Source organism: Dicentrarchus labrax, unplaced genomic scaffold (genome assembly GCF_905237075.1).
Source record: "Dicentrarchus labrax unplaced genomic scaffold, dlabrax2021, whole genome shotgun sequence".
NCBI lineage: Eukaryota > Metazoa > Chordata > Actinopteri > Moronidae > Dicentrarchus > Dicentrarchus labrax.
This window is the reverse complement of record NW_026136720.1, coordinates 18409964-18424289: the sequence shown is the minus strand read 5'-3', so window position 1 is coordinate 18424289 and position 14326 is coordinate 18409964. Positions and strand designations below refer to the sequence as shown.

The window sequence follows — 14326 nt, the reverse complement described above, 5'->3', positions numbered from 1 at the left end:
AAAACGAGTGGTTATTTGATTTTCGTTTTAAAATACAAAAATTAAAATTGAAATACAAGGCGTTTTTCTTTTTCGTGGTCAAAAAGGGATGAGCGAAATTAAAAAAAATATTCGATTTTCATTTTCTATTTCATATAACAAAAAATAAAATCACTAGAAAACAGAAACAGAAAAAAGGCCTGTTTTTTCATATTCTGAGACCGGATGTTGTCATTTACAGGACGGTGCTGTGGAGAAGAAACAGTAGACTAGTAGACTGCGGTCAATCCAGCCGTGAGTCCGATCTCCGTGGTCAAAACAGCCGCACTTAAATTTCGAGTGTACAAGTATTCTCAGCATTATGGTAAATGCGGAGAAACAGCGTATTTGCTTCCGGTTTTCAAAATAAAGGTATTTAGAACAGTAAGCTATAATTAAAATATGTTACATTAAAGTGTTTCATGCGCCCCTGATGAATAAAAAAACACTTTATATCAAGTATCTTTACTGCACCAGTGTGGAGAAATGCCAAAATAAAAGTCTCATATTTATGCCTCCAGAGATTGCATATTTGACCCTATTTGAGGTACTGTAAAAACATATTGCTCAGTGTTTCCTGGCTACTGATGGTATATTTGACTTTTACACATATGAGACTACAAACATACTTAATATCGAGCATTTTTATTGTACCAATTTGGAGAAATTCAACAATAAAAGTCCATATTTGTACCTCCATGTGGCATATTTTTATATATTTGAGCTACTGTAAAAACACTTTGCTCAATAATTCCTGGCTATGGATGGTATATTTGACTTCTACACATCTAAGACTACAAGTATACTTAATATCAAGCATTTTTACTGTACCAATTTGGAGAAATTGAAGAATAAAAGTCCCATATTCATACTTCTAGATTCCATATTTTCTTATATTTTTGAGCTACTGTAAAAACATATTGCTCAATATTTCCAGGCTATGGGTGAAGCATTTTCATTATACTTCAATAATGCTGCAGTAATCACGACAAAATTTCACACAAATGTTTAATAACATCTTGATAATATAAACACTAAACACAAAATCCTACACAATTCTAATTTGTTTACTTTTCACACAAAATGCAATGCCAGTCCACATTCTTATTATTTTGCTGCTCTGCTGTGTCCATTTGTAGGTAAAAGGGAAAAATAATTAGTTTTAACTTCAAAACACCATTGTACCTACTGTCTCTTCCTCACATATTATTTTTTATATTATTCAGTGTGACAGCTGTTGCAGGTGGTTCCACATACAGTTTACATTTTTACAGTAGCTCAAATATAAGAAAATATGGAATCTGGAAGTATAAATATGGGACTTTTATTCTTCAATTTCTCCACATTGGTACAGTAAAAATGCTTGATATTAAGTATACTTGTAGTCTTAGATGTGTAGAAGTCAAATATACCATCCATAGCCAGGAATTATTGAGCAAAGTGTTTTTACAGTAGCTCAAATATATGAAAATACCACTTGGAGGTACAAATATGGACTTTTATTGTTGAATTTCTCCAAATTGGTACAGTAAAAATGCTTGATATTAAGTAGGTTTGTAGTCTCATATGTGTAAAAGTCAAATATACCATCAGTAGCCAGGAAACACTGAGCAATATGTTTTTACAGTACCTCAAATAAATGAAAATATGCAATCTCTGGAGGCATAAATATGAGGCTTTTATTTTGGCATTTCTCCACACTGGTGCAGTAAAGATACTTGATATAAAGTGTTTTTTATTCATCAGGGGCACAACACTTTAATGTAACATATTTTAATTATAGCTTACGGCTCTAAATACCTTTATTTTGAAAACCGGAAGTAAATACGCTGTTTCTCCGCATTTACCATAATGCTGAGAATACTTGTGCACTCTAAATTTAAGTGCGGCTGATTTGACCACGGAGATCGGACTCACGGCTGGATTGACCGCAGTCTACTAGCCCACTGTTTCTTCTACACAGCACCGTCCTGTAAATGACAACATCCGGTCTCAGAATATGAAACAACAGGCCTTTTTTCCGTTTCTGTTTTCTAGTGATTTTATTTTTTGTTATATGAAATAGAAAATGAAAATCGAATCATTTTTTAAATTTCGTTCATCCCTTTTTGACCATGAAAAAGAAAAACGCCTTGTATTTCAATTTTAATTTTTGTATTTTAAAACGAAAATCAAATAACCACTCGTTTTCTATTTTTTAATACCCGTTTCTGAAAGGAAAATCCAATGACCAAAACATACACGGACCGAGGGACTCACATTAATTCCTGCCTCTGGTTTTGCACACAACAACATCATATGAACATTCATACCATTTTTGACACCTGTCCTGTATGACCTGAAAAATACTGAACAGAAGAGTCAACAGAAACAAAACTGCAGACAGCAAAAAGATCCGAACAAGAGAAAGAGCATCTTATGAACTCGATGTGTAGCAAGAGAACAGAGCATCATATTAACTTATGATGTCGTGAACTTTTCATGGAAACCATTCAATATTTTAAAAAACCTCTTTGTTTGAGGATGGGAGTGTGGGGGGTGTGCCATCTTTCATCACCAAACTGAACAAGTATTCCCTGCCTCTTAACAAGAGCTCTACTCTCTCTGTCCAATTCAAAGCACCCAGAGGAGCTTTGGATCCCTTTGCACGCAGATTGCGGCTGTTCAGGACGTCAAACAACCTGTCAATCATCTAAAAAAAGCATAAGGCTCTGTTAACTGAGATATCACCCCAAACAGTGGTATCGTATCATGGAGATCAAATTATAATCTAATTTCAATATATAAAACAAGTAAGTATTTAAGTATACAGCTCTGCTTGGATTTCCCTCTACAGGTAAGTATAAACAGAGTTGGATTTCATGCAGAATATGCAGTGTTATATAACAATGTTTGTATGTTACATTACCTCAATGAATTCTGCTGTTGCTACACAGTTTTTAAACTGTGAATAACCAAGGTCCCTCAGTGTGTGCAGTACTACCACTAAAGAGTCACTCAGTGTCTGTGCAGCCAGGGACACCTTCATCTCCTGGCCATCAAAGTGGACATGCTTGTTTGTTATCTTGTTGGCCGCATGCAGTCCATCTTTTGTTTGGACATTGTTGAGCTCAACAATGTATGACCAGCTGATTTCTCCAGGGGCGCTGGTTATTGGGCTTTAAGCCTGCAACATGTTGTGTGCCAGTTTCGACATGTGACCAGCGTCCATGGTGGCCAGCGGGCTCTTTCATGCTGTGGTTTGCTGGGGAGGAAGCAGCAAGAGGAGAGACGCCTGTCGACTGGACAGACTGGTGAGGAGAGCTGGCGCAGTGGTGGGCACAGAGCTGGACTCTCTGGTGACAGTGGCAGAGAGGACCCTGGACAAACTGCTGTCCATACTGGACAACACCCACCATCCTCTGCACGAGGCAGAGGAGTGTGTTCAGTGACGGACTGCTGTCCCAGTCCAGCTCCACCAACAGACTCAAAAACTTGTTCGTCCCCCTGGCCATCAGACTGTACAACAGCTCTCAGTAAAGGCAGGGAGGACAACAGATAATAGACAATGGACAATTTCTATCTGTATTTTGCACATCCATTTACTGTTTGCACCATTTACTGTAGCTACTGTTAGTTTTATATATTATATATATATATATATATATATATATATATATATAATACTTTATATTTTATCTTCTATTTTATTTTTAATTATTTTCTTAAGGTTAGGGATTTTAATTTTAGTCTAATGTATGTTTAATGTATTTTGTATGCTACTGGATACTTGAATTTCCCTCGGGATAAATAAAGTATCTATCAATCTATCTATCTATCTATCTATCAACACAAACACCCTGTCAGCGGTCACTGGATGTTCAAAGAAGGTTTTTAACGGCTCATGGCTCATTGTACTGGACATGCTTTTTGATGGCCATGGCATCCAACATGAGCCATATTTAGCAGGGTCTTCTTCACGTCTTCTCTGCAACATCTCCAACATCATTGTGTTCAGCCCAGGCTTGGCATCCACTGATTGCATCCACCTTTACAAAAAGAAAATAGTTATTTAAGTGCTTCAACCCTTGGATCCCTATTTTGGGCACATTTTCATTTTTTTTCTTTTTTCCAAGACTTTCAAAAAATTGTGAAAATAGCACATACACGCTCAAAACTTCTACATCAGTTCCCTGTTTGTTGTACATTATGTAGGGCTGAAGTGTTTTAAGTATTTTAACCAGTATGTTTAAAAAGTGTAATCAAAAAAACATGTACTACACCGTTGCAACGTATGTGGATGTGGCAGGGGGAAGATGCAGAGAATCCCTCAGGTAACTGTATGCTTTCGGACCATGGAGGTGCAGTGTGAGGGCAAACTCTCTGTGGTCCTTCGTGTATTCATGGCCCCGCTTTCAAAAGAAGTCTATCTGAAGATCTGAAATTCAGTTAATACAAACTAGTTAGTAAGTTCCCTTGAAATAATACCTTCATAAAGTCTGACAAAGAGTGTAAACAACATAAAATTCAAGGTTGTATTATCAATTTATTTTACCTGAGTGGAAGTCAAGCCTTTCTTTCAACTCCTCATTTATAAGGTTCTTTTCCTTCAAATCTTCCAGAAGACTCTTTACGGTTTTCTTTGCTCTCCGTTCTCGGGCCTTTGCATTTTGCTTCTCCCGCTCTAGACTCTCCACTCTAGCCAAAGCTCCACTGAGTCTGGCCTTTAGACGAGTAGGAGAATTGGGCAATGCATAGGAGTGGTCCTAGTAGAAAGGAGGATGAAAATATTTTCAGTGACGTTTATATCATACCACTCACAGTTGTTGGGTGCATAGCACTGCATATGTGCAGGCACACATTCTTAATTTCTTACCCATAATATCACTGCCAGCACCATGAGAGAGTGAGAGAGAGTGTCAGTAAAGAGGGTGTGTGTGTGTGTGTGTGTGTGTGTGTGTGTGTGTGTGTTTATTTATTTATTTATAACATATAAAAAGTGTATATGTGGGTATGTCTGACAAGAGTTGCCGAAAGCAAGGGAGAGATTTTGATATGACCAGAGCCATGATGCTCACAGCTGTATGGGATATATCAAATAGCCTACAAATACTCACATCATTGGGCTGAGGTTCACTTTCAGGGAAATGCTGAGAAATGTCCACTGGTAGGCTCTCTTCAGCTTTCCTTTAAGGTTTTGTGTTCCTTGTCACTACAGTCTAAAATATAAGAAACATAATACTTAAAAACAACTTTATTAAAAACACTTGAGAAGGTTTTAGTATCCCACAGTGTATTGTAATACACAAAACATCACTAATTCCTAAACATGCAGAAATAACTAACGGTAGAAAACATGTTTAGCAAAGTGTGATATTAACTTATGTTTTACATAAGAATCATAGACATCTCTGTTAGCATGTAGAGTAAAAATACACCTACTCTTTGGAGATGACATGGGATGTTGAAGACAGATGGGGTCGCACCATCTCTAAACCTAATATTCTAAATGGTAAAATAACCAAAATTATTGTTCAATCTGACTTGTGAAAGGTAATCGCACGCGATCTGGTATCAATACCGCGCCGGTTACTGCAACCGTAAGCTGCACAAAATACGGGCACAGTTGCTCCAGAGCCCGTCTACGTCCTTATCAGACAGTCTCTGGTTGCTCTCTCTCCGTTGTGCTAACGTAGACTGAGGAGACCCAACCAATATGGCGGCGACGCGACGCGACGCTGAATTACGTTCAAGCATGTCATGAGAGATCTACGTATATTTCGTCTGTGCTTTAACACCCCATAGTGATTCATAGCAGTTACTACAGATAGGTGTTTTCATTTGGTTGTTCGACAGTCTCTCCTTAACATTCTAGTTTAAATTCTACACCGGATCAGTCTCCTTAGAGACCGTCAAAAATTGCCATTGCCGACTATATTTCAAGTCGTCAAGGCGGGGTATTGGGTAAAGTTTTCAACTAGCAATAATCGCGCCTCGGATAAACCTCATAGGCTACGATACTGCCACTGCGCAAAGCTGACATTAAGTCAGTCCGGAGAGGGTGGTCACTCCGCTGCGTATGTTGTTCGGTTACGGTGTTACAGCTTTTCCATAAAACAATCATATGGTCTTCTGGGGACAATTATATACCACGTACTCTTCGCCTAACCCTCTTATTTTGTTGTAGTTTTAAGCTTCGTTTTTAAATGAAAATGTATTTAAAACTATCGCCAGGTCGCAATGCATCATGGGATAGAACCTCCCATACGCTGACTTTAATATCCGTCCCGTCTTAGCACACATTTTTATCTCCATTTAAAGGAAGATAAACACTTTGTGATATACAATGAATATGCATTTAAATGAAACGACACACAACCAGGTAACGTTATGTATTTTAAACTTTTGATATAATTGTTCAGTAAGCGGCGACAGTCTACGGTGGCCGCGTGGCCTGAATTTCAAATCGCAAATACCCGTTTAGGAGAGCTGGCATACATACTCACTCGGGTAAAAGGTGTTTCAGAAAACAGCGGTCTCCCTTTACATTACAGCATACAGTCAGATATTTCCTTTAAGGGAACAGCATTTTAAAACGACCAGGAAACTAATAATCCAGTCAATCATGGCTCCCACCCGCCCCTCGACAATGCTATGCTACTGAACCCCCACCAGATGTCAGCAGAGACACGGACAAAACCTGCCCTACTTTCTCTACGAGGGTCTGTTGATTTAAAAATGACTTAAATGTGTAATATTAACGTAGTTAAAAGCCAAATATTAAACTAATAGTAATAAACACGGTGTGTTTATGAAAAACGTTACCAAATAACGTTAGTTGGTTTAGCCCGTTAGAATGCGTACGTAACGTAAACCGTTAGAATGATTAACGTCAACTGACAGTCCAGAATAGTTTAAAATCACCATAAAATATCACAATGTTGTAAAATAAATAAATAATAAAACGAAGCTTTATTTGAATGCAGTCTATTATTAATGCTGTACTGTGCCATCCATGCTAGCTGCCTCCAACAGACATTAACATGCACGACAATTGAACTGGTCTCACCTGCACGCTGCTGTGGACGCTGGGAAGAAGTCAAACTTTTCGGAAGGAAAACTTGAGAGTTGTTCGAAGCGCTATATCCAAATCACAGATAAATTAATCGATACAGGGCGGTCAGGGTAATATATAACTATCACCTGGTCAGTACCTGTGGAAAAAAGATGCTCTGCCGTGATGCTAGAAGTTAACACGAATGAAAAATGTCCGGAGCGGAAAGAGATTAGTCAAGTCCTCTTTTTCGTATTTGTATCAGTCTATGATTTGTACTTGTGCTATTACTCTGTGTATGTTATTGATTACCTTTCATAACATTGCCTTAAACAAGTTTCATGTTTGCAGAAGCCATTAATTTTAAGCACTAGGGCAGCAACAATTTTTAGACGGTCAATTATGGAAGCATATGACTTTGAATAGCCTAATATTAATATCCCTGAGAAAACTTTAAAGAGGTGAGCTGCATTGTTGTGTAGTGTAGTGTAGTGTAGTGTTTTCATTTTGCCCTTCACCTGTTAAAGGACCAGTGTGTATTCAGTGGGATCTAGCAGTGAAGTTGCAGATTGCAACTAATTGAACACAACTCACTAAAGTATTTGAGGACCTGGTAATGAGAACGGCTGGGAAATGTGTGTTGGAGAAACTATGATGACCACGTAACTTGTGGAAAACGTCAAACACCCTATCTACAGCCATAGTATGGTGCAGAAACAGGGCGGTTCAACATGGCGGAGGTGACCTGGGGTGTCATTCTAAGGTTATAAAAATCAAACAGTTCCTATAGTCAGGTGATCATACACTAATGAAAACATTATTATATTTCATTACTGCCAATAGATGCTCCTAAAAGTGACACACTGGGCTTTTAAAATTGGTCATGTTTCTTATTTTTCTCCTCCATCTTCTCATTTCAATATATATCACTTTTATAAAGAGCCATATAGCTAATGTTTCAGAAATGCAAGCGAAAATATATAAATAAACACCTAGATTAACAAGCGTGAATAGAAACGCTCCATGGGATAAACCATAAAAGATTTAATTGAGGTCCTAACAATATGGGTTGTAGAGGGATACTAACAGGGGCTAGACCATTCATTAGTTTAAAAGTAATAAGCCTGATTTATCAGTTCTAAACTCCTCTAGGAGCCAGCCACTGAGAGAAAGGATGTCAAAATGGCAGGATGTCTGATACTGTAGGTGTGTTTTGATCAGGTCATAAGCCTTTGGTAATGGTATGCACTTTGCACGCTGTGTGTTTGTGGTATGACACAAACTGTAATTTCACCGTGTGGATATTAGCTTTCACTTGTTGTGAGGCTTCAGTGGGATAATGCAGGTGCTTTTGGGTGCTCAGCAGATAAGCACCGGCGTGCCAGGTGTTAAAGCTGCCTGGGCTGACACATTAGACAGGGATTTTCTCCTGCCAGAATGTCAGGCCAATGAGGTTCATAGAGGTAGGCTTGGATCACTGTCAGGGACAGGTAAGTACGCAGATAAGGGGATTACACCATGTTTGCGCCAAGTAATCTCAAATGAATCCTGCCAGCCTCTGTTTCATCCTTACCTGGAAAGCCCAAATTTTTCTTTTCTCAACCCAAGAAACACACATTACATGAAACAGAGTTCAATTCACAGGATGATCCTTTTAACCAGACTTAAGAAGCATTTGAGGACACATTGGGTTATGGTCATTTAACAACCGTGCCAGCGATAATCTCCTCTAATTCTCTAAGGCACCTGATTACTTTTTTGTATTAGTATTTTCTCCTTTATCATCAGCTCTGCCCAGTCAAGCGATGTGTGGGGTTTTGTAATCACCTGGGCCTCATAAATGAGATCTGGTTTGGTGGTCCTACACTGCAAAGCTTAGACTTGACCTGTTGAACAAATAGGACTCTGTGAGAACAGTTGAAGTCCCTTTGTGCCATGGCTCTCCCCACTGGTAGGCAGAGAGATGAAAATAGAGTGTAACAGATGGCTTAGCTGTTTCCGCCATTCAGCACAGGCTGCTGGGCAGCCCACATAATACCATGGCATCCAAAAGGGGCTCAGTGGGCAGCCCATAGTCTTCAACACGCTGGGAGCTATTTTTCCCCATGAACCATCAATCAGAGAGCTCAAAAAAGAGAGAGAGAGGGAGAGAAAAAAATCAATGTCATACTCAGATCACGATCTAACCTATATTACACCACATGGAACAGCTCATAGCAGGTTAAGACTGTTTTGGGTTGGGGAAATGTAAGCTTGTCAGTAAAGTCTGTAGACTGTGTATGTGCCAACTACGCTGATCCAGCTTAGACCACACAGTGCAGCTTTCTCCCTATAATCACACTTCTACAGACCTTGTCAAGGACAAACAACCTCTTTGAATTACTGATGTTACTGACTCAATAGGGGATGGAAATGGTGCACACTTGGTATGAAGGTGTATGCATGCAAGCAGGTGTGTATTTTTGTGTACCGACACATGAGTGTAGTTGGATGTACACAGGGCTTTGTGTAATCTGGGCTACATCACATCAGCCTGGTTAAGGACATTTATTGATGCTGTCCCTCTGTTCCTTCTCAGAGTGGGGCCACCTGGACAATACAGGATGAGCTGGGCAAAATGTGATTAGATTGTGTTATGAGCAGAGAGAGGAAAACAATGACATTTTTCTTGGGTAAAGTGACAGCTCAGCCAGTGCAAGTGGACATCTGATAAGGGAAGACAAATGTCGCTCATGGTGCCTTTTAGTTCCTCCCTAAACTTCAAGGTCAGGGACATAGTGTTACATTAGTGTTTTAGTTTCACTCCTCAATGCCACACAGCAATACGAATATACAAGTGAATGATGTGCAGATGTCCGTATTATGCTCTACACTCAAGCAGCATCTTCAAACATCAATCTTCTCATTTAAATATTGTGTCTTTCTTTGTCTCCGACACATACATGCAGACGCATACACATGCTTGCAGACTGTTCACACCAACCCACACACTGATGCCACCCTGCTATTCCCAGCTTGTGGTTATTCCCAGACTGAGTCAGAATGGCACCATAAGCCTGTCTGTCCGTTTTATGCCAAACCTGATGTCTCCTTGTCGCACATGCCTTTGCGGAGGATCTAAGCCCTGTGTAGAGTAGCCATTGCTCGGCTGCTCACACATCCCTCCCTCCCTCTGTAATTACTTATAAGTCATATTGACAGCTGCAGGCACACTTAGCTAGGTCAGGGAGCCATTCAAATCAAAGTGTTCCTTGCGCTTTAAATAACCTTCCTCTGCCTCCCCGTCGAGTCTTTCTTCACACCTTTATCATTCACCACCATGACAGCTTCCTGTGTCTGTGAACTGCTCCATCTGTTATCTCTGCATCTTTAGATTTGCCACTACAGTATATCTGGCAACCTTCACCTGATGATACAAAAAGTAACAAGACTGATAGTTACTGACAATAGAGTTGCAATATCAAGGGCACCACCCAAGGGTAAGTATTGTGAGGATGTGTAGAATAATATTGTTTTTACTGAATAGGTGATTAGAGAGCATGAGACTAACATGGCATAAACATTCCGTGTGTCGACTTTGGTCACCTGTACTAAAAATGAATTCCTTGATGGTACTATGGTTAATAACATACTGCTGTTATTTACCAAATGGCATATGATTAACAAAGCTTTATCTGTGAGAGTCTTATGTTTGTTTTTGAGGAATTAATGGTTAAGGACTGCATATGCCTGCTCTATCGGCGAAAAACATAGCATAACATAGCATAGCACATAGATCCCAAACTGTATCCCTGCTTTAACTCTTAAAGGTCCAGTGTGTAACATTTAGGAGGCTCTATTGGCAGAAATTTAATATAATATGTATATGTATGTTTTCAACAGTGTATAATCACCTGAATATAGGAACTGTAATGTTTTTGTAACCTTACAATGAGCTGTTTATATCTACATACGGGTCGCCTTCCATGGAAACTGCCATATTGCCAGGTCCCTGAAAAAGTCCAGTGAATAGGCCTCAAATCTGCTTTACTCATATCAATGTGTGCGCATATATATAATCTAATACATATATGCATCACTGCAACAATACTAGTCGTAATATCTGTAAATCAGAGAGGTGTTGGTTTAATCATTTGTTACTTGTAGTATTGTTGTATGGGATTCTACTGTCTTTAAGGTATTTGTGTTATTTTGTAGGTTTATTATAAAGGACACTCAGTAAAGGTTGATATAAGGCGTTTACCTAAAAGTTAATCCTGTTGGCAACACTTTACCTTAAGTTCCCCTATTTAGCATTTATAATCAGTGTATAAATATTTAAGTTTTGAATATTAAAGTCAACAATTATGACTGAGCACCCATAAATGGAGGCTGGTGCATAAACTGATAATGAATGATGATATAGCAACACAGAGGTATAGTGATAAATATTATGTCTTCATAGGAGATTAATTAACATTTAAAATGGATTTGTTGCTGCATGCAACTACAATACAGTATAAATCATTTATTAATTAGCAGTATATGATTGTTTACATATTGCTTATAAATGCTGAATTAATGAGGTTGCTTATGAAACGATACAGGCTGCCAACAACAGAGGGCAGTCTATCCACATTGCAAACAGCTGCTGAATCGAGAACCTTGAATCTGCTATGACCACTACATCATTGAGGACAACTGAAATGCTGTGTCATAAATTAGGCTGTATAATGTGTTGATAGTCAAACATTTTACAGCCTGGACCAGCTAAGGGACACTGTATGACAAATGGTACTGTTTGACACCAGCATGATAACAGATCATCACTATTCAAGTAACATAAAGGCAAGCTACAGGAAGGTATAGGCGCATTGATCAAAATGTCATCACAGTCAGGCTATCTAGTAGAACAAAGTGAACTTCTATTCCACTATAGTGAATTTAGAGAGCTCTGACTTGGCCTTTTCTGGATACCGACATCCCCTGGGCTAGCATGTTCCAAGACTCAGCAGGCTCATTACTCTTTAGACAAACAGGTTTGGACATATTGAACCCGGACCCAAAACAACCCAGCTCTACGCCGCCACTTTCCACTCTCCCAGCTCTATTTGTGATGGGGATGTGTTTGTCTCTCTCACTCTATCTCTGGGTGTCTGTTTGCCTGACACTTGTCTGGCTTGGCCTAGTTTCTCCTTGATCTCATCAGTCAACCTGAGGACCTGTGAAGGCCATCTCCCCATCTTGCTCTGTGAATCTCTGCCAGCTCCGTGCCTGTGTCAGCAGTTAGGGACTGACTCACACCCACGCAGTCTCCAGTCTTCACTCTAAGGCCCACTGGGCAAAAGCAGCACATCTCCCCAAACAGACAGCCTCATTTGCATGCCCATAAATCACTCACAAAACTGACACCCAGCCACACAACAAGGCATGACACAGAGCCACAAAACTCAATGTGCCAAATTGGAGTGTTAAGTGATATTAGGCTCTAAGGCAAAAATAAGCTATTCACATAACCTCTTGGGTGACGACAGAGCCAATCAAGCTCGAGTGGTACTTACACACATATGGCCCATATCTGATATCAAAGCAACTTTTAGCCCCTCGCTTCATGAATGTGGCAAAAATCAGTGAATTTCTTACTAAAAAAGACCCAAAACATATGGCTGATTCAAAGATTATTACATGTTCACAAGGCAATGAAAGATCACAGCAGTTTCTTAAGTTTGACTAAAGTGCTTCAAAATGACTATACACTTCTCGTGATTAACGATTCAGCAACCAAGGTACAGTGGGCACACCAATAATTTGTGTGATAATGACTACTAATATGGTTCTTGTAAGGACACAGTTAAATGGGACTCAGTGAAATACAAAATAAATGAGCAGTGGTTGCTCTTGAACATATTTTTAAACCAAGAAATGTCCCTAAATTCCCATTCCACACTAATCTGTCTTCATTTGCGTGAAATACCATTGGTTTATTTATGTTTATTTATTTGTTTATTTGACAGGGTAATTTAAGTTTACATCGGCTGTGCTGCATGTAGAGTTTATAGTTACAGCGAATTTACAATTATTGTCCCTAGGTGGGCTTTTAGATAATTACCCAATTTAAAATGAAAATGATGATTTTAAAAGTACAGGACAATTACAGATTTAAATTATAGGCTACTGTACATCATCATAACAGCACAAACATTGGAACATAAAATGAAAGTAACAATGATCATAGCGATACTACTATTACTTTAATTAATTAATCAAACTTAAAAGGCCCTTTCTCCAAAGACAAAAAGAATTGTGATGCATTTAAGTTGAATTTGTTTTAAAGAAAAAGCTGTTGCTGATGCTTCTACTGTTACCCTAATATAATTAATGTGACTGGAAACTTGTTGGCGATGCTAAAAAGCATCAAGAAATTACTTTTGAAAAACTCAGTGTGTCTTTCTCTGGAGAACTGACAGACCTCGCTGTCAACAGTCACTGGAAGCTGTTTCCTTGGTAAAGCTGTCCATAGTGATGTCTGCTGAATATCCTGAGTAAACATGGGGTTGTTTCTGAATAGATACATGCTGTAGGCTATTTTCAAATGCCATTTCTCCAATGTTGTGAGTATCTTTAATGAAACGGCTGTCACGCTGACATCTTGTCTGTAGTGTTGTTTGTGGGAAAGAAAAGTGGGAAACAGACTTGAGGAGTTGAAAGACAAGTTCTAATATTCTTTTGAACAAATTTAACATCTTTAAATTGTTTTGTTTTTTTAAAGCAAAGGTGACTATTAAATCATTCTGTGACATGTCAAACTATGAAAAAAACGAGAACAATAAAATGAATGATGGCTGAATTCCATTCAAACTGTTTCAGTTTCAGTTTCCTGGTATTTGTGCATGCAGTGTGGCACAGTACCATGGCTTCCTTCATTAATGTTATAACATTATATAAGTGTTTTTCCCACTCAGACGAGGCAAACTGTCTGCTGTGGAATAAGCCTTATTGTGTTGTTTTGGTGGAAGAAATAAATGTGTATCCCAGCCATCACAGAATGAGTTGTAAAATGTTATTTCAGTGAACTGGCCCTTTAGCCCAAAGTTGAACTTGTCACACATCGACAAGTTAACAAACATAGGAATTTTTCTTTAAAAAAAAACATTTTTTTTATTATGGTGTGACTTGACAGAATTATGTAACGTGTTTAGTCTGATGGGGGCGGGCACGTTAGCGACACTATAAACCTTTAGGCTACTTCTGAACATTCCCTTATGGATATTCCTTAAGAATATTCCTCACTTTAGA

At 38.8% G+C, this 14326-nt stretch overlaps 1 long non-coding RNA gene and 1 other non-coding gene across 2 annotated transcripts; both read right to left on the bottom strand.

Moving 5' to 3' along the window:
- Positions 1-2762: 2762 nt before the first annotated feature.
- Positions 2763-6046, bottom strand: LOC127353273 (uncharacterized). The gene is made up of 5 exons (XR_007881262.1): positions 5440-6046; positions 5115-5216; positions 4553-4763; positions 4281-4435; positions 2763-4046 (listed from the first exon to the last, which is right to left on the bottom strand). It is a non-coding gene; the product is annotated as an uncharacterized LOC127353273 (long non-coding RNA).
- LOC127353970 (U4 spliceosomal RNA) lies at positions 5895-6035 on the bottom strand. The gene has a single exon (XR_007881406.1). It is a non-coding gene; the product is annotated as a U4 spliceosomal RNA (small nuclear RNA).
- Positions 6047-14326: the final 8280 nt, after the last annotated feature.